This window comes from Salmo salar, chromosome 23, assembly GCF_965601325.2.
Source record: "Salmo salar chromosome 23, fSalSal1, whole genome shotgun sequence".
Lineage (NCBI taxonomy): Eukaryota > Metazoa > Chordata > Actinopteri > Salmoniformes > Salmonidae > Salmo > Salmo salar.
Window position 1 is genome coordinate 40,643,378 of NC_138313.1, and position 14,077 is coordinate 40,657,454.

The 14,077-nt window shown below is 43.2% G+C and overlaps 1 protein-coding gene across 1 annotated transcript in view; it reads left to right on the forward strand.

The window, feature by feature from the left end:
• The first annotated feature begins 3,603 nt into the window (after positions 1–3,603).
• The window catches only part of LOC106584593 (tyrosine-protein phosphatase non-receptor type 5), a 58,522-nt gene continuing 48,048 nt past the window's right edge, over positions 3,604–14,077 (forward strand). Inside the window, exon 1 of the mRNA XM_082968117.1 lies at positions 3,604–3,768. The gene's annotated coding sequence lies outside the window, so the exon portion shown is untranslated. The remainder of the gene's footprint in view (positions 3,769–14,077) is intronic.

Consider the following 14,077-nt stretch of genomic DNA (forward strand, 5'->3'; position numbering starts at 1 on the left):
AGCTTTTCTTAGTAATCTACTTGAGAACCATTTAATTAAGGTTCAAGTAAAACTTTTGGATAAGTGAAGCTTTTAGAGAGAGGTTTAATGCTTTTATATTTAATAATCTCTCATTCATATTCATTATACACTGCTCAAAAAAATAAAGGGAACACAAACAACACATCCTAGATCAGAATGAAAGAAGTAATCTTATTAAATACTTTTTTCTTTACATAGTTGAATGTGCTGACAAGAAAATCACACAAAATTAATCAATGGAAATCCAATTTATCAACCCATGGAGGTCTGGATTTGGAGTCACACTCAAAATTAAAGTGGAAAACCACACTACAGGCTGATCCAACTTTGATGTAATGTCCTTAAAACAAGTCAAAATGAGGCTCAGTAGTGTGTGTGACCTCCACATGCCTGTATGACCTCCCTACAATGCCTGGGCATGCTCCTGATGAGGTGGCGGATGGTCTCCTGAGGGATCTCCTCCCAGACCTGGACTAAAGCATCCACTAACTCCTGGACAGTCTGTTGTGCAACGTGGCGTTGGTGGATGGAGCGAGACATGATGTCCCAGATGTGCTCAATTGGATTCAGGTCTGGGGAACGGGTGGACAAGTCCATAGCATCAATGCCTTCCTCTTGCAGGAACTGCTGACACACTCCAGCCACATGAGGTCTAGCATTGTCTTGCATTAGGAGGAACCCAGGGCCAACCGCACCAGCATATGGTCTCACAAGGGGTCTGAGGATCTCATCTCGGTACCTAATGGCAGTCAGGCTACCTCTGGCGAGCACATGGAGGGCTGTGCGGCCCCCCAAAGAAATGCCACCCCACACCATGACTGACCCACCGCCAAACCGGTCATGCTGGAGGATGTTGCAGGCAGCAGAACGTTCTCGAAGGCGTCTCCAGACTCTCCAGTCTGTCACATGTGCTCAGTGGAAACCTGCTTTCATCTGTGAAGAGCACAGGGCACCAGTGGCAAATTTGCCAATCTTGGTGTTCTCTGACAAATGCCAAACGTCCTGCACGGTGTTGGGCTGTAAGCACAACCCCCACCTGTGGACGTCGGGCCCTCATACCACCCTTATGGAGTCTGTTTCTGACCGTTTGAACAGACACATGCACATTTGTGGCCTGCTGGAGGTCATTTTGCAGGGCTCTGGCAGTGCTCCTCCTTGCACAAAGGCGGAGGTAGCGGTCCTGCTGCTGGGTTGTTGCCTTCCTACGGCCTCCTCCACGTCTCCTGATGTACTGGCCTGTCTCCTGGTAGCGCCTCCATGCTCTGGACACTACGCTGACAGACACAGCAAACCTTCTTGCCACAGCTCGCATTGATGTGCCATCCTGGATGGGCTGCACTACCTGAGCCACTTGTGTGGGTTGTAGACTCCGTCTCATGCTACCACTAGAGTGAAAGCACCGCCAGCATTCAAAAGTGACCAAAACATCAGCCAGGAAGCATAGGAACTGAGAAGTGGTCTGTGGTCTCCACCTGCAGAACCACTCCTTTATTGGGGGTGTCTTGCTTATTGCCTATAATTTCCACCTGTTGTCTATTCCATTTGCACAACAGCATGTGGAATTTATTGTCAATCAGTGTTACTTCCTAAGTGGACAGTTTGATTTCACAGAAGTGTGATTGACTTGGAGTTACATTGTGTTGTTTAAGTGTTCCCTTTATTTTTTTGAGCAGTATATAAATAGGCATGCTTTATCTTGTCTGGTTTAGCATCCCAGATAAAGCAAAATATATTTTGTTCACATGATTTGAAAACCGAATCATCAGGAGTAGGCAGTGCCATAAGTAAGTGAGTAAATTGAAATATGACTAAGGACTTAATCAGCGCAATTTTTCCATAAATAGACGGGTATTTACCTCTCCATGTTTACAAGTTTTCTATTGAAATTCATTACGGAGAGTTGATTTATATATTTTGTGATATGAATACCAAGTATGTCTACTTCAACATCAGCCCATTTTATAGGTAAACTGCAGGGTAATGTAAAAGTATTTTTTAAATATCCAATACGTAATATTGTACACTTACACTTATCATAATTATGTTTTAGTCCAGAGAGTCCAGAAAAGTTATCTAGATCTTCAATTAGACATTGCAGGTATCTAGCTTGCGGATTTAATATAAAACTTGAGTCATCGGCATACATGGACACCTTTGTTTTTAAGCTTTGGATTTCTAGTCCTCTAATGTTATTTGATCTGATTTTAATAGCTAGCACTTGGATGGCCATAACGAATAGATATGGTAACAGCGAACACCCTTGTTTAACTCCTCTTGACAATTCAAAACTGTGAAGTAGCTGCTATTTACTATTTTACACCTGTGGTTGCTATACATTACTTTGACCCATTTTATAAGAGAATCACCAAAATGGAAAAAAATCCAGGTATTTATAAATAAAATCCAGTCTTACTTTATCAAAGGCCTTTGCAAAATCCGCTATAAATACCAGGCCTGGCTTCTTAGATTTTTCATGATGTTTTATTATTTCTAGTAGTTGTCGTATATTATCTCCAATGTATCATCCATGTAAAAAAAACCTGTCTGATCAGGATGAACAATACCTAGTAAAACCTTTTTCATTCTGAGTGCTATGCATTTTGCTAGTATTTTTGCATCACATCACTGTAAGAGGCCTCCAGTTTTTGGATCTTTATATTTGACTGGATCTTTATATTTGCCATCTGGGTCTCGTTTATGTCACGTCCTGACCAGTAAAAGGGGTTATTTGTCATTGTAGTTTGGTCAGGGCGTGGCAGGGGGTGTTTGTTTTGTGTGGTTCGGTGTTTTTGGTTTATGTTCTATATTTTCTATTTCTATGTGTTTATCTAGTTTTCTATTTCTATGTTGGATTTTTGGCAATGACCTCCAATTAGAGGTAGCTGGTTGTTGTAATCTCTAATTGGAGGCTATATTTAGTTGGGTTTGTTTTTTCTTGTGTTTTGTGGGTGGTTGTTTCTAGTATAGTCTGTGCACCTTACTGGACTGTTTTCGTCATTTGTTTTGTTTGTGTTTTTCCTTTAATAAAATAAGAAGATGAGCACTTTACCCGCTGCGTTTTGGTCCACTCCTTACGACGCCTATGACAGTTTAAATAATATTTTTGTTTTGTTGTCTTAATAGTTTTTCACTGCCGTATGAACGTCTGTTTATACATACTGTACGGTGCATATATAAACATTAGTATTTTATTTTGCTACAGCAAATACATCCTGAAGATGCATGACACTATAACAATAAAGTAAGTCAATCTTTATTTTTGTATATATTTTGTGGGGTTGGAGGATTGATCAGGCGGGTCACCAGTTTCCCATCCCTGACATAAAGGGAAGCAATGTGTGCTGATGTAGTAGAGGCTGACTAGATGGAGGAAGAAAGAGAGGATGAGCAATAGAGAGAGAGGGAAAAGAGAGAGAGAGAGAGAGAGAGAGAGAGAGAGAGAGAGAGAGGTGGGTGGCAATGCCTAAAGCTTGGAAGGAGAAGAGGGGACAATGGGGGTGCTCACTGCTCAGTGATTTGTTATGATTCCTCCCTCCTCCCCCTCCCTACTCTCTCTCTCTCTCTCCATCCCTCTCCCTCGTTCTGGCTCTGTTGCCAAGGCTACCGTACAGCCTCTTGCTGCATATACCTAGACGAGGCTGTCGCCTGTGGAGCTGTGGGATAACAGCGGTCTCTTCAGATTGCGGTGTGTCGAAGGGTTGATCTGAGAGGGTGGAAGGATAGTGCTGTAAAGAGAAGCACACCGAGGTAAGAAAGCTCTGCCAGACTAGACCATACGACTGGGTGATGACTGCCTAGTGCTGCCGCTACTCCCTCTATACCTTCTCTCTCTCTCTCTCTCTCTCTCTCTCTCTCTCTCCACCTTTCCTCCTCTCTCTCTCTCTCTCCACCTTTCCTCCTCTCTCTCTCTCTCTCTCTCTCTCTCTCTCTCTCGATCACTCTCTACACCTTTGGTCCTCTCTCTCTCTCTTTCTCTCTCTCTCTCTCTCTATCTCTCTCTACACCTTTCCCCCTCTCTCTCTATCGCTCTACACCTTTCCTCCTCTCTCTCTCTATCGCTCTCTACACCTTTCCTTCTCTCTGCGCGACAACATGGAGTGAATATTAATGTTTACAGCTCTTTGCTGCTGCGCTACTGACCCTAAAAAGTAGGGAGAGAACTGTATTGTGTGTGTGTGTGCTAGTGCATGTTTGTTTGTGTATGTGTGTGTGTTTTCTCCCTCAATACTTAATGCTTTCTATTATAAATATTGACAAATATTTAATCTAATACTTTTATCATTGTAAAGTCTAGTGTGTTTGTCTCAGTAAGTATATTGTTTGTGTATGTGTGTATTGTTTTTATGTGAAAAATGTGGGAGTTACAAGAGAACAATGCAACAGCTCCCATCCCTGTAGGATTCTTTATGGATGCTCTCATACAGCTCTCTCTGTGCAGTTTGATCTCTCTGGCTCACCGTAGTGTTGTACGTGATATGAATGGTGTCTCAGTATGAACAATTAACATAGAAGACATATAATCTGGATCTACTTTGTCATGTTTTGATGTAATGTTGATTGACAATGCGAGAGACTGTTAATAAGGGTGCTTTCATTTCTGAGATGGTGAAGGATGTTTACTAACAAACCTTCCTTGGGGGAATTCATTTCATGTTTATTTATTGATGCAGATTTTAATGTTGTTAAAAGGAATCCAGTGTGTGGGTGCGTGTGCGTGTGTGTGTGAGTGTGAGTGTGTGAGTGTCTGTGTGTGTGTCTATGTGTGTGCTTGCTTGCGTGTGCTCGTGCATGTGCGTGCGTGTGTGAGTGAGTGATCGATCTAAGCTGCTGAGGAAGGCAGGTCTCTGTCTCTCATGTGACCATGGCTCCTGTTACCGTGCCATCATCACTTTCAGTAAGAGCTTCTTCCTCCTGCCTGCCGCGTGTATTATAACAACACCTCTCAATACCTTCCTACCTCTAACCTCCTCACCCATTAATACAACACCTCTCAATACCTTCCTACCTCTAACCTCCTCACCCATTAATACAACACCTCTCAATACCTTCCTACCTCTAACCTCCCCACCCATTAATACAACACCTCTCAATACCTTCCTACCTCTAACCTCACCCATTAATACATCTCTCAATACCTTCCTACCTCTAACCTCCTCACCCATTAATACAACACCTCTCAATACCTTCCTACCTCTAACCTCCTCACCCATTAATACAACACCTCTCAATACCTTCCTTCCTCTAACCTCACCCATTAATACAACACCTCTCAAAACCTTCCTACCTCTAACCTCCTCACACATTAATACAACATCTCTCAATACCTTCCTACCTCTAACCTCCTCACCCATTAATACAACACCTCTCAATACCTTCCTACCTCTAACCTCCTCACCCATTAATACACCTCTCAATACCTTCCTACCTCTAACCTCCTCACCCATTAATACAACACCTCTCAATACCTTCCTACCTCTAACCTCCTCACCCATTAATACAACACCTCTCAATACCTTCCCACCTCTAACCTCCTCACCCATTAATACAACACCTCTCAATACCTTCCTACCTCTATCCTCCTCACCCATTAATACAACACCTCTCAATACCTTCCTACCTCTAACCTCCTCACCCATTAATACAACACCTCTCAATACCTTCCTACCTCTAACCTCTTCACCCATTAATACAACACCTCTCAATACCTTCCTACCTCTAACCTAGTCGCCCATTAATACAACACCTCTCAATACCTTCCTACCTCTAACCTCCTCACCCATTAATACACCTCTCAATACCTTCCTACCACTAACCTCCTCACCCATTAATACAACACCTCTCATTACCTTCCTACCTCTAACCTCCTCACCCATTAATACAACACCTCTCAATACCTTCCTACCTCTAACCTCCTCACCCATTAATACAACACCTCTCAATACCTTCCTACCTCTAACCTCACCCATTAATACAACACCTCTCAATACCTTCCTACCTCTAACCTCACCCATTAATACAACACCTCTTAATACCTTCCTACCTCTAACCTCCTCACCCATTAATACAACACCTCTCAATACCTTCCTACCTCCAACCTCCTCACCCATTAATACAACACCTCTCAATACCTTCCTACCTCTAACCTCCTCACCCATTAATACAACACCTCTCAATACCTTCCTACCTCTAACCTCTTCACCCATTAATACAACACCTCTCAATACCTTCCTACCTCTAACCTCACCCATTAATACATCTCTCAATACCTTCCTACCTCTAACCTCCTCACCCATTAATACAACACCTCTCAATACCTTCCTACCTCTAACCTCCTCACCCATTAATACAACACCTCTCAATACCTTCCTTCCTCTAACCTCACCCATTAATACAACACCTCTCAAAACCTTCCTACCTCTAACCTCCTCACCCATTAATACAACATCTATCAATACCTTCCTACCTCTAACCTCCTCACCCATTAATACAACACCTCTCAATACCTTCCTACCTCTAACCTCCTCACCCATTAATACACCTCTCAATACCTTCCTACCTCTAACCTCCTCACCCATTAATACAACACCTCTCAATACCTTCCTACCTCTAACCTCCTCACCCATTAATACAACACCTCTCAATACCTTCCCACCTCTAACCTCCTCACCCATTAATACAACACCTCTCAATACCTTCCTACCTCTATCCTCCTCACCCATTAATACAACACCTCTCAATACCTTCCTACCTCTAACCTCCTCACCCATTAATACAACACCTCTCAATACCTTCCTACCTCTAACCTCTTCACCCATTAATACAACACCTCTCAATACCTTCCTACCTCTAACCTAGTCGCCCATTAATACAACACCTCTCAATACCTTCCTACCTCTAACCTCCTCACCCATTAATACACCTCTCAATACCTTCCTACCACTAACCTCCTCACCCATTAATACAACACCTCTCATTACCTTCCTACCTCTAACCTCCTCACCCATTAATACAACACCTCTCAATACCTTCCTACCTCTAACCTCCTCACCCATTAATACAACACCTCTCAATACCTTCCTACCTCTAACCTCACCCATTAATACAACACCTCTCAATACCTTCCTACCTCTAACCTCACCCATTAATACAACACCTCTTAATACCTTCCTACCTCTAACCTCCTCACCCATTAATACAACACCTCTCAATACCTTCCTACCTCCAACCTCCTCACCCATTAATACAACACCTCTCAATACCTTCCTACCTCTAACCTCCTCACCCATTAATACAACACCTCTCAATACCTTCCTACCTCTAACCTCTTCACCCATTAATACAACACCTCTCAATACCTTCCTACCTCTAACCTCCTCGCCCATTAATACAACACCTCTCAATACCTTCCTACCTCTAACCTCCTCACCCATTAATACACCTCTCAATACCTTCCTACCACTAACCTCCTCACCCATTAATACAACACCTCTCATTACCTTCCTACCTCTAACCTCCTCACCCATTAATACAACACCTCTCAATACCTTCCTACCTCTAACCTTCTCACCCATTAATACAACACCTCTCAATACCTTCCTACCTCTAACCTCCTCACCCATTAATACAACACCTCTCAATACCTTCCTACCTCTAACCTCCTCACCCATTAATACAACACCTCTCAATACCTTCCTACCTCTAACCTCCTAGCCCATTAATACAACACCTCTCAATACCTTCCTACCTCTAACCTCCTCACCCATTAATACAACACCTCTCAATACCTTCCTACCTCTAACCTCCTCACCCATTAATACAACACCTCTCAATACCTTCCTACCTCTAACCTCCTCACCCATTAATACAACACCTCTCAATACCTTCCTACCTCTAACCTCCTCACCCATTAATACAACACCTCTCAATACCTTCCTACCTCTAACCTCCTCACCCATTAATACAACACCTCTCAATACCTTCCTACCTCTAACCTCCTCACCCATTAATACAACACCTCTCAATACCTTCCTACCTCTAACCTCTTCACCCATTAATACAACACCTCTCAATACCTTCCTACCTCTAACCTCCTCGCCCATTAATACAACACCTCTCAATACCTTCCTACCTCTAACCTCCTCACCCATTAATACAACACCTCTCAATACCTTCCTACCTCTAACCTCCTCACCCATTAATACAACACCTCTCAATACCTTCCTACCTCTAACCTCCTCACCCATTAATACAACACCTCTCAATACCTTCCTACCTCTAACCTCTTCACCCATTAATACAACACCTCTCAATACCTTCCTACCTCTAACCTCCTCGCCCATTAATACAACACCTCTCAATACCTTCCTACCTCTAACCTCCTCACCCATTAATACAACACCTCTCAATACCTTCCTACCTCATACTCCTCACCCATTAATACAACACCTCTCAATACCTTCCTACCTCTAACCTCTTCACCCATTAATACAACACCTCTCAATACCTTCCTACCTCTAACCTCCTCGCCCATTAATACAACACCTCTCAATACCTTCCTACCTCTAACCTCCTCACCCATTAATACAACACCTCTCAATACCTTCCTACCACTAACCTCCTCACCCATTAATACAACACCTCTCATTACCTTCCTACCTCTAACCTCCTCACCCATTAATACAACACCTCTCAGTCCCTTCCTACCTCATACTCCTCACCCATTAATACAACACCTCTCAATACCTTCCTAGCTCTAACCTCATCACCCATTAATACAACACCTCTCAATACCTTCCTACCTCTAATCTCCTCACCCATTAATACAACACCTCTCAATACCTTCCTACCTCTAACCTCCTCACCCATTAATACAACACCTCTCAATACCTTCCTACCTCTAACCTCCTCACCCATTAATACAACACCTCTCAATACCTTCCTACCTCTAACCTCCTCACCCATTAATACAACACCTCTCAATACCTTCCTACCTCTAACCTCCTCACCCATTAATACAACACCTCTCAATACCTTCCTACCTCTAACCTCCTCACCCATTAATACAACACCTCTCAATACCTTCCTACCTCTAACCTCCTCACCCATTAATACAACACCTCTCAATACCTTCCTACCTCTAACCTCCTCACCCATTAATACAACACCTCTCAATACCTTCCTACCTCTAACCTCTTCACCCATTAATACAACACCTCTCAATACCTTCCTACCTCTAACCTCCTCGCCCATTAATACAACACCTCTCAATACCTTCCTACCTCTAACCTCCTCACCCATTAATACAACACCTCTCAATACCTTCCTACCTCTAACCTCCTCACCCATTAATACAACACCTCTCAATACCTTCCTACCTCTAACCTCTTCACCCATTAATACAACACCTCTCAATACCTTCCTACCTCTAACCTCCTCACCCATTAATACAACACCTCTCAATACCTTCCTACCACTAACCTCCTCACCCATTAATACAACACCTCTCAATACCTTCCTACCTCTAACCTCCTCACCCATTAATACAACACCTCTCAATACCTTCCTACCTCTAACCTCCTCACCCATTAATACAACACCTCTCAATACCTTCCTACCACTAACCTCCTCACCCATTAATACAACACCTCTCAATACCTTCCTACCTCTAACCTCCTCACCCATTAATACAACACCTCTCAATACCTTCCTACCTCTAACCTCCTCACCCATTAATACAACACCTCTCAATACCTTCCTACCTCTAACCTCCCCACCCATTAATACAACACCTCTCAATACCTTCCTACCTCTAACCTCACCCATTAATACATCTCTCAATACCTTCCTACCTCTAACCTCCTCACCCATTAATACAACACCTCTCAATACCTTCCTACCTCTAACCTCCTCACCCATTAATACAACACCTCTCAATACCTTCCTTCCTCTAACCTCACCCATTAATACAACACCTCTCAAAACCTTCCTACCTCTAACCTCCTCACACATTAATACAACATCTCTCAATACCTTCCTACCTCTAACCTCCTCACCCATTAATACAACACCTCTCAATACCTTCCTACCTCTAACCTCCTCACCCATTAATACACCTCTCAATACCTTCCTACCTCTAACCTCCTCACCCATTAATACAACACCTCTCAATACCTTCCTACCTCTAACCTCCTCACCCATTAATACAACACCTCTCAATACCTTCCCACCTCTAACCTCCTCACCCATTAATACAACACCTCTCAATACCTTCCTACCTCTATCCTCCTCACCCATTAATACAACACCTCTCAATACCTTCCTACCTCTAACCTCCTCACCCATTAATACAACACCTCTCAATACCTTCCTACCTCTAACCTCTTCACCCATTAATACAACACCTCTCAATACCTTCCTACCTCTAACCTAGTCGCCCATTAATACAACACCTCTCAATACCTTCCTACCTCTAACCTCCTCACCCATTAATACACCTCTCAATACCTTCCTACCACTAACCTCCTCACCCATTAATACAACACCTCTCATTACCTTCCTACCTCTAACCTCCTCACCCATTAATACAACACCTCTCAATACCTTCCTACCTCTAACCTCCTCACCCATTAATACAACACCTCTCAATACCTTCCTACCTCTAACCTCACCCATTAATACAACACCTCTCAATACCTTCCTACCTCTAACCTCACCCATTAATACAACACCTCTTAATACCTTCCTACCTCTAACCTCCTCACCCATTAATACAACACCTCTCAATACCTTCCTACCTCCAACCTCCTCACCCATTAATACAACACCTCTCAATACCTTCCTACCTCTAACCTCCTCACCCATTAATACAACACCTCTCAATACCTTCCTACCTCTAACCTCTTCACCCATTAATACAACACCTCTCAATACCTTCCTACCTCTAACCTCACCCATTAATACATCTCTCAATACCTTCCTACCTCTAACCTCCTCACCCATTAATACAACACCTCTCAATACCTTCCTACCTCTAACCTCCTCACCCATTAATACAACACCTCTCAATACCTTCCTTCCTCTAACCTCACCCATTAATACAACACCTCTCAAAACCTTCCTACCTCTAACCTCCTCACCCATTAATACAACATCTATCAATACCTTCCTACCTCTAACCTCCTCACCCATTAATACAACACCTCTCAATACCTTCCTACCTCTAACCTCCTCACCCATTAATACACCTCTCAATACCTTCCTACCTCTAACCTCCTCACCCATTAATACAACACCTCTCAATACCTTCCTACCTCTAACCTCCTCACCCATTAATACAACACCTCTCAATACCTTCCCACCTCTAACCTCCTCACCCATTAATACAACACCTCTCAATACCTTCCTACCTCTATCCTCCTCACCCATTAATACAACACCTCTCAATACCTTCCTACCTCTAACCTCCTCACCCATTAATACAACACCTCTCAATACCTTCCTACCTCTAACCTCTTCACCCATTAATACAACACCTCTCAATACCTTCCTACCTCTAACCTAGTCGCCCATTAATACAACACCTCTCAATACCTTCCTACCTCTAACCTCCTCACCCATTAATACACCTCTCAATACCTTCCTACCACTAACCTCCTCACCCATTAATACAACACCTCTCATTACCTTCCTACCTCTAACCTCCTCACCCATTAATACAACACCTCTCAATACCTTCCTACCTCTAACCTCCTCACCCATTAATACAACACCTCTCAATACCTTCCTACCTCTAACCTCACCCATTAATACAACACCTCTCAATACCTTCCTACCTCTAACCTCACCCATTAATACAACACCTCTTAATACCTTCCTACCTCTAACCTCCTCACCCATTAATACAACACCTCTCAATACCTTCCTACCTCCAACCTCCTCACCCATTAATACAACACCTCTCAATACCTTCCTACCTCTAACCTCCTCACCCATTAATACAACACCTCTCAATACCTTCCTACCTCTAACCTCTTCACCCATTAATACAACACCTCTCAATACCTTCCTACCTCTAACCTCCTCGCCCATTAATACAACACCTCTCAATACCTTCCTACCTCTAACCTCCTCACCCATTAATACACCTCTCAATACCTTCCTACCACTAACCTCCTCACCCATTAATACAACACCTCTCATTACCTTCCTACCTCTAACCTCCTCACCCATTAATACAACACCTCTCAATACCTTCCTACCTCTAACCTTCTCACCCATTAATACAACACCTCTCAATACCTTCCTACCTCTAACCTCCTCACCCATTAATACAACACCTCTCAATACCTTCCTACCTCTAACCTCCTCACCCATTAATACAACACCTCTCAATACCTTCCTACCTCTAACCTCCTAGCCCATTAATACAACACCTCTCAATACCTTCCTACCTCTAACCTCCTCACCCATTAATACAACACCTCTCAATACCTTCCTACCTCTAACCTCCTCACCCATTAATACAACACCTCTCAATACCTTCCTACCTCTAACCTCCTCACCCATTAATACAACACCTCTCAATACCTTCCTACCTCTAACCTCCTCACCCATTAATACAACACCTCTCAATACCTTCCTACCTCTAACCTCCTCACCCATTAATACAACACCTCTCAATACCTTCCTACCTCTAACCTCCTCACCCATTAATACAACACCTCTCAATACCTTCCTACCTCTAACCTCTTCACCCATTAATACAACACCTCTCAATACCTTCCTACCTCTAACCTCCTCGCCCATTAATACAACACCTCTCAATACCTTCCTACCTCTAACCTCTTCACCCATTAATACAACACCTCTCAATACCTTCCTACCTCTAACCTCCTCACCCATTAATACAACACCTCTCAATACCTTCCTACCTCTAACCTCTTCACCCATTAATACAACACCTCTCAATACCTTCCTACCTCTAACCTCCTCACCCATTAATACAACACCTCTCAATACCTTCCTACCACTAACCTCCTCACCCATTAATACAACACCTCTCAATACCTTCCTACCTCTAACCTCCTCACCCATTAATACAACACCTCTCAATACCTTCCTACCTCTAACCTCCTCACCCATTAATACAACACCTCTCAATACCTTCCTACCTCTAACCTCCTAGCCCATTAATACAACACCTCTCAATACCTTCCTACCTCTAACCTCCTCACCCATTAATACAACACCTCTCAATACCTTCCTACCTCTAACCTCCTCACCCATTAATACAACACCTCTCAATACCTTCCTACCTCTAACCTCCTCACCCATTAATACAACACCTCTCAATACCTTCCTACCTCTAACCTCCTCACCCATTAATACAACACCTCTCAATACCTTCCTACCTCTAACCTCCTCACCCATTAATACAACACCTCTCAATACCTTCCTACCTCTAACCTCCTCACCCATTAATACAACACCTCTCAATACCTTCCTACCTCTAACCTCTTCACCCATTAATACAACACCTCTCAATACCTTCCTACCTCTAACCTCCTCGCCCATTAATACAACACCTCTCAATACCTTCCTACCTCTAACCTCCTCACCCATTAATACAACACCTCTCAATACCTTCCTACCTCTAACCTCCTCACCCATTAATACAACACCTCTCAATACCTTCCTACCTCTAACCTCCTCACCCATTAATACAACACCTCTCAATACCTTCCTACCTCTAACCTCTTCACCCATTAATACAACACCTCTCAATACCTTCCTACCTCTAACCTCCTCGCCCATTAATACAACACCTCTCAATACCTTCCTACCTCTAACCTCCTCACCCATTAATACAACACCTCTCAATACCTTCCTACCTCATACTCCTCACCCATTAATACAACACCTCTCAATACCTTCCTACCTCTAACCTCTTCACCCATTAATACAACACCTCTCAATACCTTCCTACCTCTAACCTCCTCGCCCATTAATACAACACCTCTCAATACCTTCCTACCTCTAACCTCCTCACCCATTAATA